The sequence below is a fragment of the Rattus norvegicus genome, chromosome Y (assembly GCF_021556685.1).
Source record: "Rattus norvegicus strain SHRSP/BbbUtx chromosome Y, alternate assembly SHRSP_T2T, whole genome shotgun sequence".
Taxonomy (NCBI): domain Eukaryota; kingdom Metazoa; phylum Chordata; class Mammalia; order Rodentia; family Muridae; genus Rattus; species Rattus norvegicus.
Genome location: NC_141555.1, coordinates 19,957,490 through 19,978,302, shown reverse-complemented (window position 1 = coordinate 19,978,302; position 20,813 = coordinate 19,957,490). Strand labels below are relative to the sequence as shown.

Genomic DNA, 20,813 nt, shown 5'->3' with positions numbered 1-20,813 from the left:
ATCCTTTGTGTCCTGCATCATTCTTGCTGGAGAGACGTAGCATGGGACAAGCACTTTCTAATAAAACATTCTCTATGTAAATAATATTGAGGAATATACTTTAATTGCTTTTTTATTGAGAATTTCCACCAAAATATTTAGATGATAATTTTCCCATTAATTTTACCTACATCACTATATTCTTTGAATCTACCTTTCTATATCTTCTACATTAAAATAATATTTAAAAACCCCATTATGATCCCTTACAAAAATCGTTCAATCCTCCAACAGAAGACACTAACTGTCTATAGTATGTCAGTTAGGAGTAACAGCCTTCAGGAATTTACACTGCATTCTGGACTGTTGACTGGCTTGAAGCTGTGCAGGGAATCACAGCTGCTCAATGTCATGAGGTGAGCACTCTGCATATCCAGAAGAAACGTTTTCCCTATGATCATCCTCACATTTTGGGCACCTACAGTCTCTTTGCACCTTGTTTCAGGGAGGCATTTGTGCTTTGTGGAAGGGTATAGCATATCCAACTCATCATGGCTGAATTCAATAAAATGAGGACAACAATATAATGAATGAAAGGAAGAGTTCATTCGTGGAAAGTATTAAGAAGTTTGTCATAACCTTTGACCAAGTGAGTTAACAAAAGTGTAGAATTAACAAAATTAAAGAGAAGAGAGGAGACATGGAGAAAACACTTTTTATATTTACAGTCCCAAATTTAGAATATTCTTTAAACCATTAATGATTTACTGGATGTATTTGATATACCAATCTTAAATCACCTCAATATGCATAATTTAAAGAGCACCATACTTAACAATGACACAGAGCCGGGCATTTAATATCTCCCTCCTAAAATATCAAAGGATCACATGTATTCAGTTTAAAAATTTGATTACACATTTAAGGAGCATTGAAATTTTCTTAGACGATTCCATAAAGTAGACAAAAGTATTGGATACATTAAAATTCTATTTTGAATCTGGAATTATCCAACAATTGACAGAGAACAAAAGAGAGAGAGTGAGGTAGGGGGAAAATGAAGTAAACAGAAAGGTACAGAGAGAGGGAGAAAGAATTACAGATGACTGACAGAGAGGAAGACTGAGTATTACACACTAATTTACACTGATACACATATATTCTCAATAAAAACTTTGTGAACAGATTCAAGAAGACATTAAAAAGAATCTTAAACCAGATAAGCTTTCTGAAAACTCCAGACATACAAGTGTCATTTAACACACACACACACACACACACACACACACACACACACACACACACACATGTCAAATCTTCTCCAAATCTGATCTTTTGGAAGAATGTTGCATCTTTAACCAAGAACTTTAATCAAGATCTATGCTTTATTTTTATTTTTTTAGGCCTCTGCAGATACATTTTTTTAGGAATGAATCCTTCTCACTGGAGACCAGAGAAGAGACCTCCAGTTCCATGATTAATAAACATCATTGCAAGACATCAAAGCAAAATGTAAAAGTGTGAATGGAATAAATATTTTAGGACATAGTTTTGGAAGCAACTTTTTCATAGACAGTCTTTGAAGGAGAGCTCTGAAATTATGCATTTCATGTTTGACTTTTCTGGGACTCTGACTAGAATCAACTCACAACTGTTTGGGATTTTCTTGGCAATTAACCAGTTTGTGAACAGAGCTGAATTCATCATATGGTCTGCTGTCTATGTTAATAGTGCTACAGTGAGGAACAATTCTGCTAAAGCTCTTCATCTGTTTTTCAGACAGCATCCTCATACAAGTGTGGACTTCTGTCGGTTGTGGTAGGGAAAAGTTGAGAACACTGGCTGAGAGCTGTAAATCCAGAAGTACATGTATGAGGGAGAGAAAGACCAGTGTGTATATCATAAACCACTTCACAATATTCATTGTTTTAATAATCATTAGGAAGTGGACTTCTGCAAAATGACCTCAGCAGATAGCATGGTAGAAAAACAGTAACTGATACACTGGAGATTTAGATGCACTGGATTGTTAACTATGGACTTAGAGGTAGAGAAATATCAGCACATGAAGAATGGATACTCAATCCTGTGTGATCTGGTAAGTTTCCCTACCCCATGGTTTCAAGCAAACAGCATCAGATTTTCGCACTGAGGTATAGAATAAAAGCCAATTTTTTCAAAATACCAATCATAAGAATATACTGACATCCTCCATGATGCACATCATCTCTCAGGTGCACTGGCCTCAGCATGACTGAATGTCTGCTGTCAGCATGAGTTTTTACTCTCAACCCGTTCTTAACTGCTGAGCTCCAATCTGCTTCAGCAACGTCATCAGCTCCCCATTCTGTTGGAGGGAGATTAGATTACTGCATCTGCCTATGAAGTCTTTTTTTACCTATGAAGACCCAAGGAACTGTTCTCACTCCAGTGAGCTGTTGTAAGTAATCTTGAATCGCATTCGTGTTGTTAGTGGCTGTGATGTCTACAAATCCCAGAACACCATGTTTGAAAGAGAGTTGATTGTGAATTTCTTGCATATTTCTGCAAAAGGTACAGGTGGGATCAATGAACAGGACCTCCTTCCCAGACTGGATCTTGCAGTTCACACACACCTGAGCCATGCTGACAGGCTGCAGCTTCCCAGAAAAGAAAGTTCAGTTGAAGATACTGGTCTGTCTAATATATGCAATCCCAATGTATACTAAACAATGCATGCTACTTGAAATCCAAAGAAAACATGGAAGAAAGAAGCTTTTACTTTTTCCTGCTTGCACTCACATTGCTACCAAATCCTCAGAGACATTAAAACCTGATTTCTGAAGATTTATCCATATACTAATGACCAGATGAAACATCTAGCCTTTTGGATCAATAAACTAATGGATTGTAGGTCTTTCCAAATAGCCATCAATTGTTAAAATATGTGGTCCATAGCCTGTGATCATTGTGAAAAATCACTTTTCTCTGTACAGAGAGATTCATCCTTTACGTTCTGTTAGGGAATTTCGGCTTCTGCACCAAGAATCTAGAGAAGACATTTTAGTGCAGTTTGTGTCTAGTAAGACGTTCAGCTCAGTTACAAATTTCCAATGGCCACATTCCCTTAGCATTATTTTCATATGATGCTTTGATACAGTCCTTCTTATTTTCTATAGTTCTTGGCAACAGAATAAAAAAAAAGAAATAGTAATCTGTCAATGCACAGTAATATATTTGCATGAGTGCATCATGTAGAAGAATTACAGGATAAACAAATATTGGAAAACCAGATATCTTTTCTTTTGTGTACCAAGATCTGATAAACTCGACTATATAAAAATCTGAGACAGGTTGTATGAAGTTTGTTCTTTCTTTCAATTATGGGCTCCTAGGGAAGGATTTCAGGTATCAAGAGTCAGCAAAAATTACCTTTATTGCAGACCCAACTCACCTGCTGAATACCTCATTCTCGGAAATGAAGAAACTCTGTATCCATCCTGCTATAAAGTGTATATATCTATATATCAATCATAGAATGGATACTTTTGACTCTTAGTTTCAAAGCAACAGTCTGGGGAGACACAGAATTAATTCTTTCATAGATTATTTCTCAGGCTGATGTTTGGTCTCAAAAGTTCATTGCAGGAGTTGCTTTACAACAGTCATACACTGATCTGGAAGAAACACATTTTAAATGTTCGGAAATCTATTAGAACAGTATCAAATACCTTTCTCCCTTCCCATTTTTGAACTGATCTTTTTTCCACCAATGTATGTTTTCTCTGCTGCACACTGCATCCCACCAGACTAGTCTGAACCTTCCTCTTAGCAATGCATTTATGATACATCAATGTGATTTTCTTTTCACTTTCACCACTAGTAGAGATTTTCAAAATTCATTACATCTGATGGGTCTAATCTACATTGACACCAAGGATGAGATTTGAGAGTTTAGAGATGCTGAAGTATAATGCTGTATCCACATGGGTGGATAACCTACATGGGTGACTGGCAGTTTAGAGAATGACCATGTCTATACCATATATGTCCTCCTGTAGGTATCACAAAACTTCTCTCTTTGGTTGAGTTTGATCCAGTCCAACAAATGCAGTACAAAAGAAAGGGTAAAAGTCATGCACATGGGCTGGAAACATAGCTCATGCATTTTGAGATTTTGCTAAGCATAGAACCAAAAGGGGAACTCAATTCCATGTGGAATTCTCTCATCCCACTGGCTTCAGTGGGAATTGCATTTATATGGTGCATAGCAATTAAAGCAGGCAAAAAACTTATGTAAAAAAAGAAACAGTAACAGTGTCATTTGCCTTACATAAGCTTTGCAGTTTTATGAGATCCCCTTTGTCGATTCTTGATCTTAGAGCATAAGCCATTGGTGTTTTGTTCAGGACATTTTCTCCAGTGCACATGTGTTTCACATGCTTCCCCACTTATTCTTCTATTAGTTTCAGTTTATCTGGTTTGATGTGGAGGGTCTTGATCCACTTGGAATTTAGCTTTTTACAGGGTGATAAGCATGGATTGATCTGTATTCATCTACATGCAGACCTCCCATTGAACCAGCACCATTTGATTAAAATGCTATCTTCCATTAGATGGGTTTGGCTCCTTTGTCAAAAATCACGTGACCATAGGTTTGTGGTTTTATTTCTGGGTCTTCAATTCTATTCAACTGGTCTATCTGTCTGTCTCTGTACCAATACCATGCAGTTTTATAACTATTGCTCTGTAATACTGCTTGAGTTCAGTGATAGTGATTCCACCAGAAGTCATTTTATTGTTGAGGTGTTCGGTATCCTGGATTTTTCGTTATTCCAGATGAATTTGGAAATTCTTCTGTCTAACTCTCTGAAGAATTGGATTCATATTTTGATGGGTATTGCATTGAATCTGCAGATCAATTTTGGTGAAATGGTCATTTTTACTACATTAATACTGCCAATCCATGATGATGGGAGATCTCTCCACCTTCTGAGGTATTCTTCAATTTCTTTCTTCAGAGGCTTGAAGTTCTTACCATACAGATCTTAAAGGCAAATGCTTCACTCCTTCTTTAAAAGGGGAACAAGAACACCCTTGGCAGGGAATAGGGATTCAAAATTTATAACAGAGGCAGAAATAACACTCATTCAGAATGAGCCCCACATGTGGCCCATACATATACAGCCACCCAATTAGACAAGATGGATGAAGCAAAGAAGTGCAGGGCAACAGGAAACAGATGTAGTTCTCTCCTGAGAGACACACCCAGAATACAGCAAATGCATAGGCCAATGGCAGCAGCAAACCACTGAACTGAGAATGGGACCCACGTTGAAGGAATCAGAAAAAGGAGTGGAAGAGCTTGAAGGGCCTCGAGAACCCATATGAACAACAGTGCCAAACAACCAGAGCTTCCAGGGACTAAGCCACTACCCAAAGCATATATATGGACTTACACTGGACTCTGACCTCATTGGTAGCAATGAATAGCCTAGTAAGAGCACCACTGGAAGGGGAAGCCCTTGTTTCTGCCAAGACTGAACACCCAGTGAATGTGATTGTTGGAGTGAGGGTTTTAAAGGTGGGAGGATGGGGAGGGGAAGCCCATATTGAGGGGGAGGGGGAGGTGTTAGGGTGATGTTGGCCCAGAAACTAGGAAGGGGAATAACAATTGGGAAGGTAAATAAGAAATACTCAAGTTAGTAAAGATTATAAAAAAACAAAACAAAAAAATAAAAAGCCAAAGAAATAATAGCAATAATAATGTTAATGATAATAAACTGACCCAAACAACTATTCAAAATAGGCACCAAATATATAGCAAGGAAAAACATAAAAACTAAGTATAAAAAGATTTTAGAAACATGGAATTCATTATCTCTCCCAAGTGGTTCCCACTGTGACTATATTTCATGAAACCAGAGACAGATAGGTCTGGTTTTCCTGATTTCTATTTTTACTCCATTGGTAAATGTTTTCATTTCCTGAGAATCATTAGAGCAAATGTATTGAGTTTCTCACTAGTTTGTTCTATACAATCAAACCTAGAGTACTATATTTTAGGATAACCTAAATATATGACTCAAGGATGCATCAGGGATACCTTTTCCATCATGAAATTGGTATCCACAGTGGGCCATATTGGCTACATCGAAAGTCCAATCCACATGTTTACCTCTGGCTTGTTGTGAACAAATTATCAATCCCAAGGTCCCTGAATGTTTCAGTGACCTATCTCCACATATGGTTTGTCGGATTACAGGATGTCTACAGTACACATAAAAAAAAGTTTCTTAAGAGTTGAAAAATACAATTTATTCTGAAAAATATATATTAACTTTTTTTCAAAATGTGCTTAAATGATACAATCATAATATAAATTGCATGACCTTAACCCAACTGAAAATTCACCAGAAGAAAAAAAATTAAAAAAGAATGAATAGTAAAACTTCCAACCAAACCAAACAAAGCTAATACCTGAAGAAAACAAAACTCATACCAAAAACAAAAAAACAGTAATTAAGCTAAGCAGCATTCACTTGTTGAAGATTTGGCCTTGGGAACATAGCGAGAAGGTAGTCAGTCACCAATTGTAATAGAGTTTTAAAGTTGAATGTAGCTATGGCTCTTTGGGGCCTTTACACTTCAAGGACTTCCAAGGCTAATATGAGACATGTACAGAATTTGGTTTCTATATTTTGAATTTCTCTTGACTGATTTTCAATAATAAACTGGGAAATCCCTAATAACAAAAATGAATTAACCCTCTAAGACTCCTCCTGGATGTCCAGCAGTTTTTGATGTGCTTCAACACTTCTTTGAAACCCTCTCATATTCATGTTCAGTGTGAAGGGACTTCCAATGTCTGAATGGAAACTCACTTCCCTTTAATACCTGGGCTACTGCATTTAGTCAGCTCAAATATTATCACTCCCAAGGAGATAAATATTTTAAAAATTCATCCTCTCAATGTGTACCACTAAATTAATAGCATGTAATTTCTACCATTCAAAATCTTCCTAATGCATATTTCCTGAAGCCCTTAGCTTTCTTCATTTTAGTAATAGGTTCTGCATCAGGAAGTCATTATTGAGATACAACATTTTTCCTTGGCTTTGAACCAGCTGCTGTCTTTGGTACTGTATTTACCCAAGCACAAGTTTCTCACTTTTGAATTAAGCTGTTCCCAGTAAGGTTTCTTAGGTTTTTCAACTTGAAGAATTGTCAAGGCTCTTACTGTCCCTACAGAGTTATGACTAGTAAAGACCTGGTTCAGTCCTACAGTCATGAGAACTGAGCAACAACAGTTGCATAAAATCAAAATTGAGTCAGTAGACAACTCTGAAATGTTGTTTTCAAAGTGGGATTCAGTTATTAATGTTTTCAAATCATTCCTCTTAAACTTTAAAATGAAAGCATTGCTCATGCACACAATTCTTTCTCAAGACAATAGGAGGAATTCTGAATTCTTTCATTGCCATTGGGTTTGACTTACTTGTGGAGCATACAGCTCATAACTTGAATCAATCCAGCATGCCCCAACAGCACAGAGCAAGTCACTTATTTGTAAGATGTGTGTGTGTGTGTGTGTGTGTGTGTGTGTGTGTGTGTGTGTCTAGGTCACTCCATGGTAACTCCTGAAACATGTTCAAGAAAGACACTTCTTCAAATATCCCATGGTTTATATGGCATGCCTCTTTAACATATCTAATCACTTCAAATTGCACCATTTACTTATACCTCTGGGTCACAGATTAAACTCATAATATCCTTCAATCTATAAATGGATTCGGAGCTCAATGATAAATAATTTTTGGAGACTTTATTTTTTTTTTTTGGTTCTTTTTCTTCGGAGCTGGGGACCGAACCCAGGGCCTTGCGCTTCCTAGGCAAGCGCTCTACCACTGAGCTAAATCCCCAACCCCGAGACTTTATATTTAAATTTTGTCCTAAAACTCATAAGTATTTATTGTTCTGTAAATGCAAATCCAGATGGCATTTTGGACATTTGAGTTTCATGGCCAGAAATCATCAGCCTAATGCTTTCCCTTCATTCTTGGCAAGTTCAGGCTATGCTTTCCTAATATCATGTTTGCTGTGACTACCAAGTTATTCAGTTTTATGAGATGCAAATGAGTTCTAATAAAGTTTTCTTAATACTCAGTGATTCTGATCAGAATCTGTAGAGTGGGAAATCAATCTCTTTGTGCTAAATGTAGTTTGCAAACTGCCCCTGGATACTTTTTGAATAGCATCTTGTTTATATGCATGGGCTTTTTAGGTGGTTTTTCATTATCTATTAACAGTCTACATACCATAGCATCAGATTATTTTAAATTTCCTTGTGAAATGACTTCTTGTCCCTCCTGGCCTAGAATTGTGTGGGGATACTTAGATCAATCTTTGTATCCCTATGCAATTTTCTTGATATATTTTCATCTATGGATGGTGTAATATCTACTACCTTTGATATACTGCCTTTATACACCTCCCTGTACCTGTGTAAATGAAAATATTTTCATCTATGCATGGTGTAATATGTTCAACCTTTGAAATACAGACCTTTATTCACCTTCCTTCACCTGTGTAAAAAAATTTACAGCAGACATATCCTGTAATGTTTTGGATACTACATGATTCCCTTAACTAAAATATGACTATGCATGTTTATTGAGGTTTAAACAAATCCATGAGGAGACGCCACTGTCTAAAAATGTCAACTCCTACTCAGTTGTCCTCTATGTATACAGTCAGAGGAACAGTTACTTCAGTTCAGGTGTGGAATTGAAGAATTCTCAGATATTTTCTGTATTAAAAATTACTAAGACAAGGATTGAGGGAATACTTTCATCTATGTAGAACATTAATTTCAGCCTCACATACAAAATGTGTGCTGTGAAGTAGTTGCAACACTGTACAGCAGAAAGAAAGATGTACTTTTGGGTATGGTCTTTCTAGACTAGAGTATGATGTCAATACAGTCTTCTGTGACAGATTTTCAAGCACATATGAACATCTGAGAATTCCAGCAGGGTAGATCTTGCTCAAGATAATACCCTTCATGTTATTTGTGATCCTCATTGGGACCAATTACTGTTAGGTATCAGAGTTATGACTCATTTTTAAGTTTTTTTTAACTCATGCTAATTTTTGATGCTTTCTTTCCCCCATGGAATAGTCAACAGGCCTGTGTACCACATATCAGCTGCATGACCAGAGGTTGGTAGCAATTTACTTCACTGCTGAATTCATAGATACAAGGATTTTTATTTTTGTTTTATGAAAAGGCCTTGATCTTCCAGAATGTAGAATGTTGTTGTCTGTGGCTTTCCTTGACTCCCTTCATTCTCACAAGTTTCATAGCAGTGAAGAAAGTGTATACAGAATGGGAGAAACACTTGATGGGCCACAGGATAGACAAAATCAACAAAACTTTCCTTACATGGGATTAGAACATAGTGGAGAGGAGATACATTCAGCTTAGTCAATGAAATGCCCCCCCCGTATACCTAATGAACAAATGTTTACCCACCTGGATTGACTTGTTAGCCATGCCTGATGACCCTGCTTACCCAGTTCCCAGCAGTCTTTATTCTCATCAAGGTATAAAGTGGTGGACCAACATCTTATTCTTCCTCAGTATTTCCAAATTACTCCAAGACAAGCAGAATCCTGCAAAAGGAGATCCCATTTCCATAGTCTACCTGTCTTCAGGTCTGAAGCTATGAGCACAGTCAACAAGACAATCTCCCTAGCCAAGACAAAGTTCATCTTTTCTTTATTTAGTACTAGTGAGGATGGGCAGCTCTGATGATGTCTTCCTTATTGTAGGTTCTTCTTGAGACAGGAGAGGTACAAGAGCATTGGAGGATGGTAAGTCTTGATCCATTTTGAGTTGCAGTATAATAATAATAATAATAATAATAATAATAATAATAATAATAATAATAATAATCATCACCACCACCACCACCACCACCACCACCACCACCACCACCACCACCATCATCATCATCAATACAATCACCATCACCATCACCATCAAAAGTAATCTAGGCTGGTAAGTTGATTCAGCATTTAAGAGCACTGACTGTTTTTCTATAGGTCTTGAGTTTAATCCCCAGCAAAACATCGTGGCATACAACCATGTATAATGGCATCTGACTCCCACTTCTGCCTTGCCTGACAGTTAGAGAATACTCATACAAATCAAATAAAATAAATCTTTAAAATAAATAAATAAAAGTTTATTTATCAAAGTTTAAATTACTGTGCTTCTGTAGCAGATCAGCTTTTTGTATTCCTCTGAGTACATAAAATGCATTCTCTGTCTATTAAAATCCATGATGAGAGCTCATACATTACTTGCCGTATCCCAAGACTTTTATTCAAAACACAGCTTGTGCTTCTCTGAGAAATTAAATAGTTTCTTATCAAACTCCTACACTCTTCATGCCCTGCCTCTGTGAGGCACATAAGAAAATTAGTTTCTACATGAGGACATTATAGTTGCATTTTCCTGTGGTGTGAGAAAACTGAGGTAAACACAGTGGGGTCAGGAGAGTCAACAAAGAAATGGGCATAATGGCTATCTTTTGTCCAAATGCTGTTGGTGCAATGGGTCAGCAGTCCTGGAAGTTTACTCAACTCTCAGGTCATCTTCTGGAGCTCATTAGTCAATTTCTCCAAATTCTTAATCTGTTGTACTTGCTCACTGATGGTGGAAGGTTGGGATGACGACTTCTCAGCAGACCCTGTAGAGAAACAAAAGGGAACATTTATAATGATGGCCCAGACACAGGACAGAAAATGATAGTCCCCTAATGAAGCATGACAAAACAGGAAATCTACAGACACTTGGAAGCACTGAAAGAGGAGGAAAGCTCTCTTCAAGCTGGACCTATTAGCTATTTTCTTTCTCCGAACCATGATTGCTAAACATATGCCTCACTCCCTTCTGCAGTACCATTGGCCCTTAACAGCAAAATCTGGCCAAGTCATGAAGAAATGGAGACCATTATCATTTCGTACCTGATGGGATGCAAGTAAGATCTGGAGTCCCTAGTGTTTAGGACCACAAAGCCTTAATCATGTATGTTCAACACAAAGAGTAAGAGACCTTGATGCAAGTCCAGGGGAGTAGCACTTGTCATAAAATTCCAATGGCATGTCCAGGAATCCTCTGAAGATAAAATTCAATACCCTATCCTGAGAGTCAAAGCTTTTATCCCTGTGGCTCTTCTTGGTATTCTTCCTCATTCAGAATGAATTTAAGGAACACATAGTAGACAAGATGCATGCTTGACAATTCCTGACTCTCTGCCCAAAATTAACCAGATATTCCTGAAACTGGGTCTCTTCTTTAGGAATCCAGACCCTCAGGTCATAAGTCCTATGCCTAGAAGGCCTGAGCCAAGACCACCTCCTCTAGGAACTTCCTCACAACCAGCCCACTGCTCTCACTCACCCTTTTCCACCAGATAATTTATGGATCACTTCTATAACAAGCAAGTATCTTAATTATTCTTCCTCTCTCTTTTGTCTCTCCATACTGTTTTCTCTGTAAATTGCTTGATTATCCTGAAAAACATTAGTGTGGGTAAACTTATAAGTACTAACTTAATGCCACAAGTGCAGTTTCTGGTTTTATAACACTAGTGATATCACAGAGAATAACATGGAAATTCCAGCATACAGTAGAGTATCTAAAAGAGAGTCCCCTTCAACAGCACATAACTACCCATTAAGTAGATCTTATCCAAATAAACAAGCCAAGTTGCCCTTTCCAGGATGTTTGCCTGAGACACAAGGGAAGACTTTCTATCACTATCCCTTCTAACCCAGAGATATCACTGATCTATTGTATTTTTTTACCACCTTCATGTATGAATAGTGAAGACTCAATTTTCAAACACAACCCACAAATGGTCCTCCACACCTTAGGCAGCACAGTCAAAATGACAAAGAAGAAAATAAACAGAGAACATAGTTCAGACTGCTTGTCACTGATGCATTGATTCAACATATTTAATCCATCTCAGGGGATATCTTCTGTAGCTAAATGAACAATTTCCCCAAAATCTTCATCTATTCCTAATGCTAAATAATACTGGAGGCTTGGGATGATGTCTTCCCAGTAGGCCAGGTACATAGATAAATACAATTAAGCAAAGACTAGGGGACGATCCTACAGCAGTTTGGATAGGGGAGTAAAAAATACAGAAAATTTTTAAATTCTGAAAAAAACTTTACTCAGAGCCTCAAAAATTACTTATTTTAGCCATGATGCTGGTTGTGATATGATCAGTTGTACACAGTACTGGGTACAGGTGAATCGATTAACACAGGTTTAATTTGAGTCATCTAAAGCAAAGACTCAGAGAAAGCATGATGGGTCAATCTTGGAATGAGCAAGTAAGATGTGAAACTAAAGTATAGAGAGGTATCATGTGGAAGAAATAGACAGACAGAAACAAAGACAGAAAGACAGACAGACAGACAGACAGATACACACACACACACACACACACACACAATCACACACACAAAACAAAGCAGCAGTCATAGGGTAAATGATGTTGTAGATCATTGGTAAGGAGCTTCAGCCAGGGAAGAAAAGTCAAATACTTCATTGGGGTGCAGCATGTGACAACTTCTATACTCTTGAAAGGCAGTGATTACTAAATTTATGTACAACATCCATTAGGAAAGTACAGACAGGGAAGTGTAATGTAAGGAAGAGACTAGGTATTATTACACAATGCATGTTTATTAAAGCCCCATGTTACCTTTCTCATGATGCTGGCAGTCCCTGTAAAGAGAAGACAGTCTGTGGTCAGCCTGGCATGCATATCTTGGATCTCTGAAAATTTTCCTTCTATACATGACCCTTGGTCCCTAGGCTTGTTGGGAGTTGTTGAATATTCTACATCTTCACAGATGTTAAAGTTCTAGTCTAGTAGATTTTAACATCAGTTCTATTTTTAACTGTGGTTCTCCAGTAGATAGCAAATTCAGATCACACTGTGGCTTATGAGAGAAGCAAGTGCATAAACTGACATGAAATATGTTATTATTAGTAAAGAATGTTGTAGGAAAGTTGAAATATATGACAGAGAGGCAGACAGAGAATGAGAGATGAGACAGAGGCAGAGAAAGACACATACCCAGAGTGAGAGAGTGAGTGAAAGAATACTATGCCTTGTGTATATGAAGCCAGAAAATATTTTGTGAATATGGAAGACAAGGTGTAAATGACTGCCTGTAAATTCCAGTAACTAAGAAAGAAGCCTGGAGCCAGTTGTGCTATTCAGACATCATAAAGATTGACCTATACCAGTGGGAGACATTAGACTTCCAATAGCAAATCCTTAGCCTGGAAAATGTAGTTATGTTGGTCCAGAAAAAAAAACAGACTTGTCACCTCTGTCTACCACTCATTACTCTGATCTCCCATGCCACAAGAGACTGAATGGTCTTCCACATACCCTGAAAAGTAGCTAACAAGGAATAGCATCAATCTTCAATGGTGCTTCATCTGAGCCTACACTTGGCTTGTAGATGGTACTCAGGAAGCTAACTGGCAGGTTACACTTTGCCTAGCTGTGTGTCAAAGTTCAGACATGAGACCCCACTCTATGATTGTCAACATATGTTTCCATTGGGAGGGCAGTCTCACAATGGCCTGATACTGTCTTGTCAAGACTTTCATATGCTTCATGTGACCACGTTGACAGCCTCCTTCAGGTTATTCACAGATCAACAGGATGTAACTTTGCTTCAGAGCCTTCATGCCTAGCCACAGAACCCAAGAGAAAAAATTCACAATTAACAATAATAATGTAGCCATGACAGGGCATTTCCTCCAAGTTTTACTTTCAAGTGTATTATTTTATTGCAGATTATGCTACTCTTTCTAGAAGGTCATGTTGTGGGAGAATATTTGTATAGTGCCCCATCCACAGTTTATAGATTTCATACATGGACTCGTTTCAGTGACAAGGTTTCTATAAACTTGCATAAAAACTACAAATTTAAGAACACAAACAGAAACTCATACACACACACACACACACACACACACACACACACACAAACGGTGTAGGGATAATAGAGATGTCAGTGTCAGACACAAACTGCACTATAGGAATCCAAAGCCTGGAGGACTTTACACTGAGCTGCGGACACAATACTTGTCTTTGCCTTCTTCCTTTGAACGTTTTTTTCTTCAGGGGAAAATTATAAAAGCCATGAGCTCTCAGGAAAACAATGCTGCCCATCCCAACCCCTGGTTCTTGGAATAAAGAAATTAATGATTTAAGCCCTCTGACTTTCAGGAACCATTACAAGGAGGGAAATCCAGATGCTTCTAAGAGTATGATAGCTCCCAATTCCCATTTGTGGATGGGTCAGATCAAGACTATCTCCAGAGTGGAACCACTCAAATCCTACCTAGGAATAACTGAGCTTTCCCAAGGACTACATATTTCTTCCTTATTTTTATATGAAGATAGAAGTCCAGCTTCCTTCTCCCCATCTCTCTATCTCTCTGATATCTTCATCCTTTTTATTCTCCCTCCCAATGGGCTGTTTACTCTGAATAGAAGGCTAACTGGTAAGCACTAGAGGTACTGAAGGATTATCTGAGGTGCAGTTGAAGACATGACAACTCTTGTGACATCACAGAAGAAGCAAGGGCCCTCTAGGATACAACAGATTTTTCAGGGAGGTCCTAATGATGATGTCACTGAGAACTGCCATGGCCTACCTGCAAACAGCTTTCCTTACATTGACAGGTTCGAGAGTGACTTTTCCAGGTATGTCTCCTGTGACACAGTGGAAACCTTTATGTACTCCATCTCTCTACAGCTAGAGACTTCATTTGCTTCATTAGTGGTTATATGCTCTTAATGGAGAAAATTGGTCAGGGGCTTGGCATGGGTAGAAATGTTTTAGGAATGTGGAGTGGAGGAGATTCTTCTGGATAATACTTTTATTCAAAGGACCATTCCTGTGACATATGATTCAATTTCTTAGGTTTTCTATGTTTCACAAAGGCTAGTGTTTTCACTACATACCTTTAATTGAGTGAGTATTTTATTACATTTATTATTGTACATTTCTTTATATGGGGCTTTATGTATATTCCTGAATGTGTATTCAAGAATTCTGTTTTCCAATTCAAGTTTTTGCAATGATATTGGCAAGAAAGGGGTCTCAGTTATAGAGTGAATATAACAGTGTATTTATTCTGTACCTCCACCAAATGAAGAATGCCCAAATCCTTATTTTATCCAAAATTACCAGACATCAGTAAAGCAATGAACAAAATGGATTACAGAGTGTGGTTCTGTAGTCCGATTAGATAACAGTTCTCTAATAACTACCTTCATGTGTTCCCAGGGCAAGACTTAGGGTTTTAGATGTTTTACCATAATTGTTTCTTCAGGCCAAACATAAGATATAGGATTAGGGTCAGGGAGAGGAATGGCTTTAGGTCCAGGGAAACCTCAACATCGACAGTTTCACCAGAAAAGGAGGAAGTCTATTTGGCACTGTCATTTGTGGATTCTAAATTCTTGATGTGGTTGCTCAGAATCGATGTTAAAATTCCACTTAACCTCCAAATTGTAGGAGCCAACAAATGTGTGTGTGTGTGTGTGTGTGTGTGTGTGTGTGTGTGTGTGTGTATATGCCACCTAACTAGGTATGATTGATGAAGCTCAGAAGTTCATCCTGCCCAGCACTTTATATAGATCTTCCCTGAGAGACACAACTAAGAGCATGTCAAATACAGAAGTGAGTTATAGTGGCAAATCAGTGACCTTTAAATTGACCTCTTGTTGGTAGATTTTGGGAAAGCATTACAAGAACTGTGTAAGTGAGGGGTCTGAGGGTACCTGGAAGAGAAATGGGGACAAGGAAAGCCAAGAAGGACGCCAAGACAAGTGTCTGAACCACGCGTCAAATTAATTTTTCTCCATGGCTTAATTTATACTGTAACAGGGGTAACAGAGGGAGGGGGGAAGTAAGAAACATTTATGCAGGTCAAGGACAAAATATTCATGTGGTCAGAAAATCGTCTGATGTTGACAGGTTGTTAGAAAGCTCACACATTTGTCATATTATGAGTCATGAGGAAAACTTTATCATATTATTATTTTTCTTGACCACCAGATTTGTAATAGGCTCCTGCACCTGGCTGGGGATTTTCCATGAACCCTAGTCATACTTACTTCTAAACATAATAATAACATCAACAATATATGGCTTCAATGGCATCACTCCCGACACTCCGCCTTCTTTATAGTCAAATGAATAGGTGTCAAATGGCCGTGCTTGTCCTGGAATGAACCTCTCGAGCACTTTGTCTTAGGTTGGAGTGATATTTGTACATGGACAAGAGAATCTTTTAGCCAGGATCCGTCAGGATAAGGCAACAACAAATGGCAGCGCCCCACCCCATGTCTTTGGCCCTTTATTCATGAATGTATCACTCATTTACTGGTCATTGATTGTCCAGCTTAGCACACAGGAGTGACAATTTCTTGATTTTTAAGCAAAGGCATCAGTGCAGTAGGCAGAAAAGAATGTGGGCCTCATTTGAGTGAAGGACAAAAATATCTTTACCTGTGCTGGGAGGGGATGTGTAGGTGAGCTTGTCTGTCATCACAGCCTCTTCCATAGCTAGCCTATGATAATATACATGAATAGAAAACTGCCAGCTAATCATATCTATCGACTCAGAAATCTAAAGTGTCATTGTCAGGGAATGATAGTCAGAGCAGTACAAAAGAATATATATGCACCACAAAACAAGATAAGATTGATGAAGCTAAGAAGTAGTGCATGCTGCCAGAAACCAGATATAGATTTTTCCTGGCATACACAGCTAGATCATTTCAAATAGAGAAGTAAAAGCTAGTGGCAAACCAGTGAACTGAAAACGGACCTTTTGTTGGTAGATATTGAGAAAGGATTACAAGAGCTGATGGTGCATTCAACCCCATAAGAACAACAATATCAATGAACCAGAGTGTTCTGGTATTAAGACAATGATGATAGGCTGTTCGTGGACAGACCTATGGCCCCAAAAGCATATGCAGCAAAAGGTGGCTTTGTTGGGCACCATTTGTCCTCCTAGGTTTGACTGATAGTTCAAGGGAATGTCAAGGGACAGTAAGGGGGAGTAGAGAAGAAAGGGAGGGGGGGCAGTTAGAGATCTTATGGACAGAAAAGAGGGAAAGGAAATAACATTTGATATGTAAATATAGAAATATCCAATTAAAAAGGAATAAATTTTGTTAAAAATAAAAAGAAAAGTGAAAGCCATAAAAGAAAAGAGAACTTCCAGCTAACCACATCTATGGACTCAGAAATCTAAAGAATAACTGTCAGGGAATGGTAGTCAGAGTAATACTAGTCAAAAGATTGAGATGATGGAGTCTCAACTAGGAGCATTTCTCTCTCCCAGAAATCAGTGTCAGACACAAACTGCACTATAGGGATCCAAAGCATGAAGGAGATTACTCTTAGCTGAGGACACAATACTTGTCTTTCTCTTCTTCCTTAGGAGGTTTTCTTCTGTTCAAAAAGAATAAAATCCATGAGCTCTCAGAAAAAAACATACTGTGCCCCTCCCAACACTTGGTTTTTGAGATAAAGAAATTAATGATAGAAACTCTCTGACTTCCAGAAACCATAACAAGCATGGAAGTCCAGAGGCTTCTGAGAGGCTCCCATCTCCTTATTCCCACATGTGCAAGGCTCAGGTCTATGCTATCTCTTCAGCAATTCCACTGAACCCCTACAGAGGACTCACTGAGCTTTCCCATTGATCACATATTTCTTCCTTTTTTAATACCAAGACAGAAGGACAGCTTCCTTCTCCTCATCTCTGATCTCTTCATCCTCTTTGTTCTCCATCACAAATGGTTGTTTACTCTAAATTAGAGCCCAATATGCAAATACTAGAGGTAAGGAAAGAATATCTGAGAGGCAGTTGTTGTCAGGACATCACTTGTGAGATCATAAAAAAAGATAGAGCTATTCTGGATACAATAGATTTTTCAGGCAGGGCCTAATGCTGATGTCACTGAGAACTGCCATGGCCTACCTACTGAACAGATTTCCTTACGAGAACCAGTTTAAAGGGTGACCTTTTCAGGAGAGTCTTCTGTGACACCGTGGAAACCTTCATTTACTACATCTTTCTAAAGCTAGAGACTACTCTTTTCTTCATTAGTGGTTATATGCTCTGAATGGACAAAGTTGGTCAGGGGCTTGGCATGGGTAGAAATGATTTATGAACATAAAGTATATGAGATTCTTTTGGATAATATTTTTATTCCCAGGTTCATTCCTGGGACATACAGTTCAATTTTCTAGGTTTTCTCTTTTTCCCAAAAGGAAGTATTTTCCCTACAGACCATTAATTTATTGAATATTGTATTACAAAATTTTGATCATGTTCTAGTTTTCTTCTCTTGCTTAGTGCTGAAAAATGTGATACCCAAAACTGTATTAGAATAAATATTACATATTACACCTAAAGAAAACAAATTCCTAACAAGGACAATGTAACTTCATAAATAAGAAATTTGAATTTACAGAGAAATGTTTAAATATTGTATTATTTATCTTTAAAAGTACACTTATAAGAATCTTTAAAAAAAACAGAAATCTAAACATCTGTATAAAAATGTCATATCTGCTTTAAATGATCAGAATGCACATCTGTGATTGGCAATCCTTATTAAAACCTATCAGGAAGCTGAGGGTAAACCAGGGTCAGAAATCACTCATCAACAGCCCAGCCATTGTGACAGTCACACCATTAGCCTGTTCTACCATTGTTCTTAATCCCTGACCTTAAAAGGTCCCAGCCTGTCCGAACTTCCAATTGTTCCATACATTGTTTTTTAAATCAGAGTCAGTAGTAAAAACATCTTAACCACCTTCATGAACAATTTTACTTTTCCAAATGCTTTTTAAGGGTGGTGGTCATCGCTGATCATTCTACATTTCCTCAGGCAACGATGGAAGCAATGATCTGTCCCAGATGCAATTCCTAAAAGATGTCTACCACTATTATTGCAAATGCCAATGGTGATGACCTCTGAGTAGTTGGATGATCCATGAGGATTTTCATGCACTTCTTAGAGTAAGAGAGATATGAGTGCAATAACCGACACTCTGCATGAAGTCATCATTGGGTTCTTAACTCAGGTTAAGGTCCAATGAGACTGTGCTGAAGAGTGGCCCATACCCCAGGAGTTCCAAAGCTCTGTGCCATTCCTCCTTCACAGGCCTTGGCAATACTCCATGTCAGAACCAAATTTGAACCATGATATTACCCTGGATAGAAATTCAAATACTATACTGAATAGGGAGAGTGGGCAACCTTACATTGTCCTTGACTTCAATGGAATTGCTTTATGTTTCTTTCCATTTAGGTTGATGTTGTGTAATGGCTTGCTTTCCATTGCTTCTGTTATGTTTCTACATAGGACTGGTATCCCTGATCGCTCTCATGCTTTTTTTTTTTTTTTGGTTCTTTTTTTCGGAGCTGGGGACAGAACCCAGGGCCTTGCGCTTCCTAGGCAAGCGCTCTACCACTGAGCTAAATCCCCAGCCCCCGCTCTCATGCTTTTAACATGAAGGGGGGTTGGTATATTTTGGCCAGCTTTTTCACCATCTAATGAGATTATCATGGGATTTTTTTCTTTCAGTTTCATTATATAGTGGATTATATTGATGGATTTTCAGAAATTGAACAATCCCTGCCTCCCACTAGAAATTAATTATTGCACAGCATAACCTACAGAAGGGATCCCATATTCACACGCATACTCTAAAAACACCCTAAAAAAAACAAAAACAAAAACATGCAAACAAAAAAACCATGCTCCCTACAGAACAGATCTAATACTCACATACACACTCAAACATCCCTATCAAGAAAACCAAAACCAAAAAACATGCAAGCAATAAAACCTTGCTACCGGAACATCAAAATAGCATGAACTAAATATGACTTCTCATTAATACCTTTAAGCATTAATGGCCTCTACTCAACAGTAAAAGGACACAGGCTAACACAGTGGATTTAAAAACAGGATCTATCCTGTTGCACTGAAAAAACATAATCCAATAAACGAGATAGACACAACCTCAGACTAAGGGTTTGGAAAAAGTTTCCAAGCAAATATTCACAAGAAACAAGATGGTGTAGCCATTCTAACATCCAGCAAATCAGACTTTCAACCAAAAGTAATCAAAAGATAAGGGGAAGGACACTTCATATTCATCAGAGGAAAAATCCACCAAAATGTTATCTCAATGCTGGATGTCTATAAGCCAAACAAAAAAAGCAGCCACTTTGGTGAGAGAAATATTGCTGAAGCTTAAATATCACATTGAACCTCACACATTAATAGTGTTGGACATCAGTGTCCCACTCTCACCAAGGAAGGTCATTGAGTCAGAAACTAAAACAAAAAAAATCAATGTTGTAACTAACACTCGTTTCTAATAAATTGACCTCACATCTAGAGAATATTTCACATGAACACAAAAGTATGAACTCTCTTTTCAGTACCTCATGGAATCTTATCCTAAACTGACCATGTTCTCCCTCACTAAACAAGCCACAGCAGATACAGAAAGACTGTGCTAACCATTGGACCTACTCAGATCGCCATGGATTAAAACTGGACTTCAACAATAACAAAACGTCTATAAACTAATGGAAATTAAACAGCTCTCTACTTAAGAACCACTGGTTCAGAGTAGACATGAAAAAAAGCTTTCCTAGAATTCAATGAAAATGAAGACAAAGTGTCTGCAAACTT

General features: G+C 38.0%; 1 pseudogene; it reads right to left on the bottom strand.

Annotated features, from left to right (window-relative positions):
- Positions 2,268-2,604, bottom strand: LOC103694811 (glutaredoxin-1 pseudogene; annotated as a pseudogene).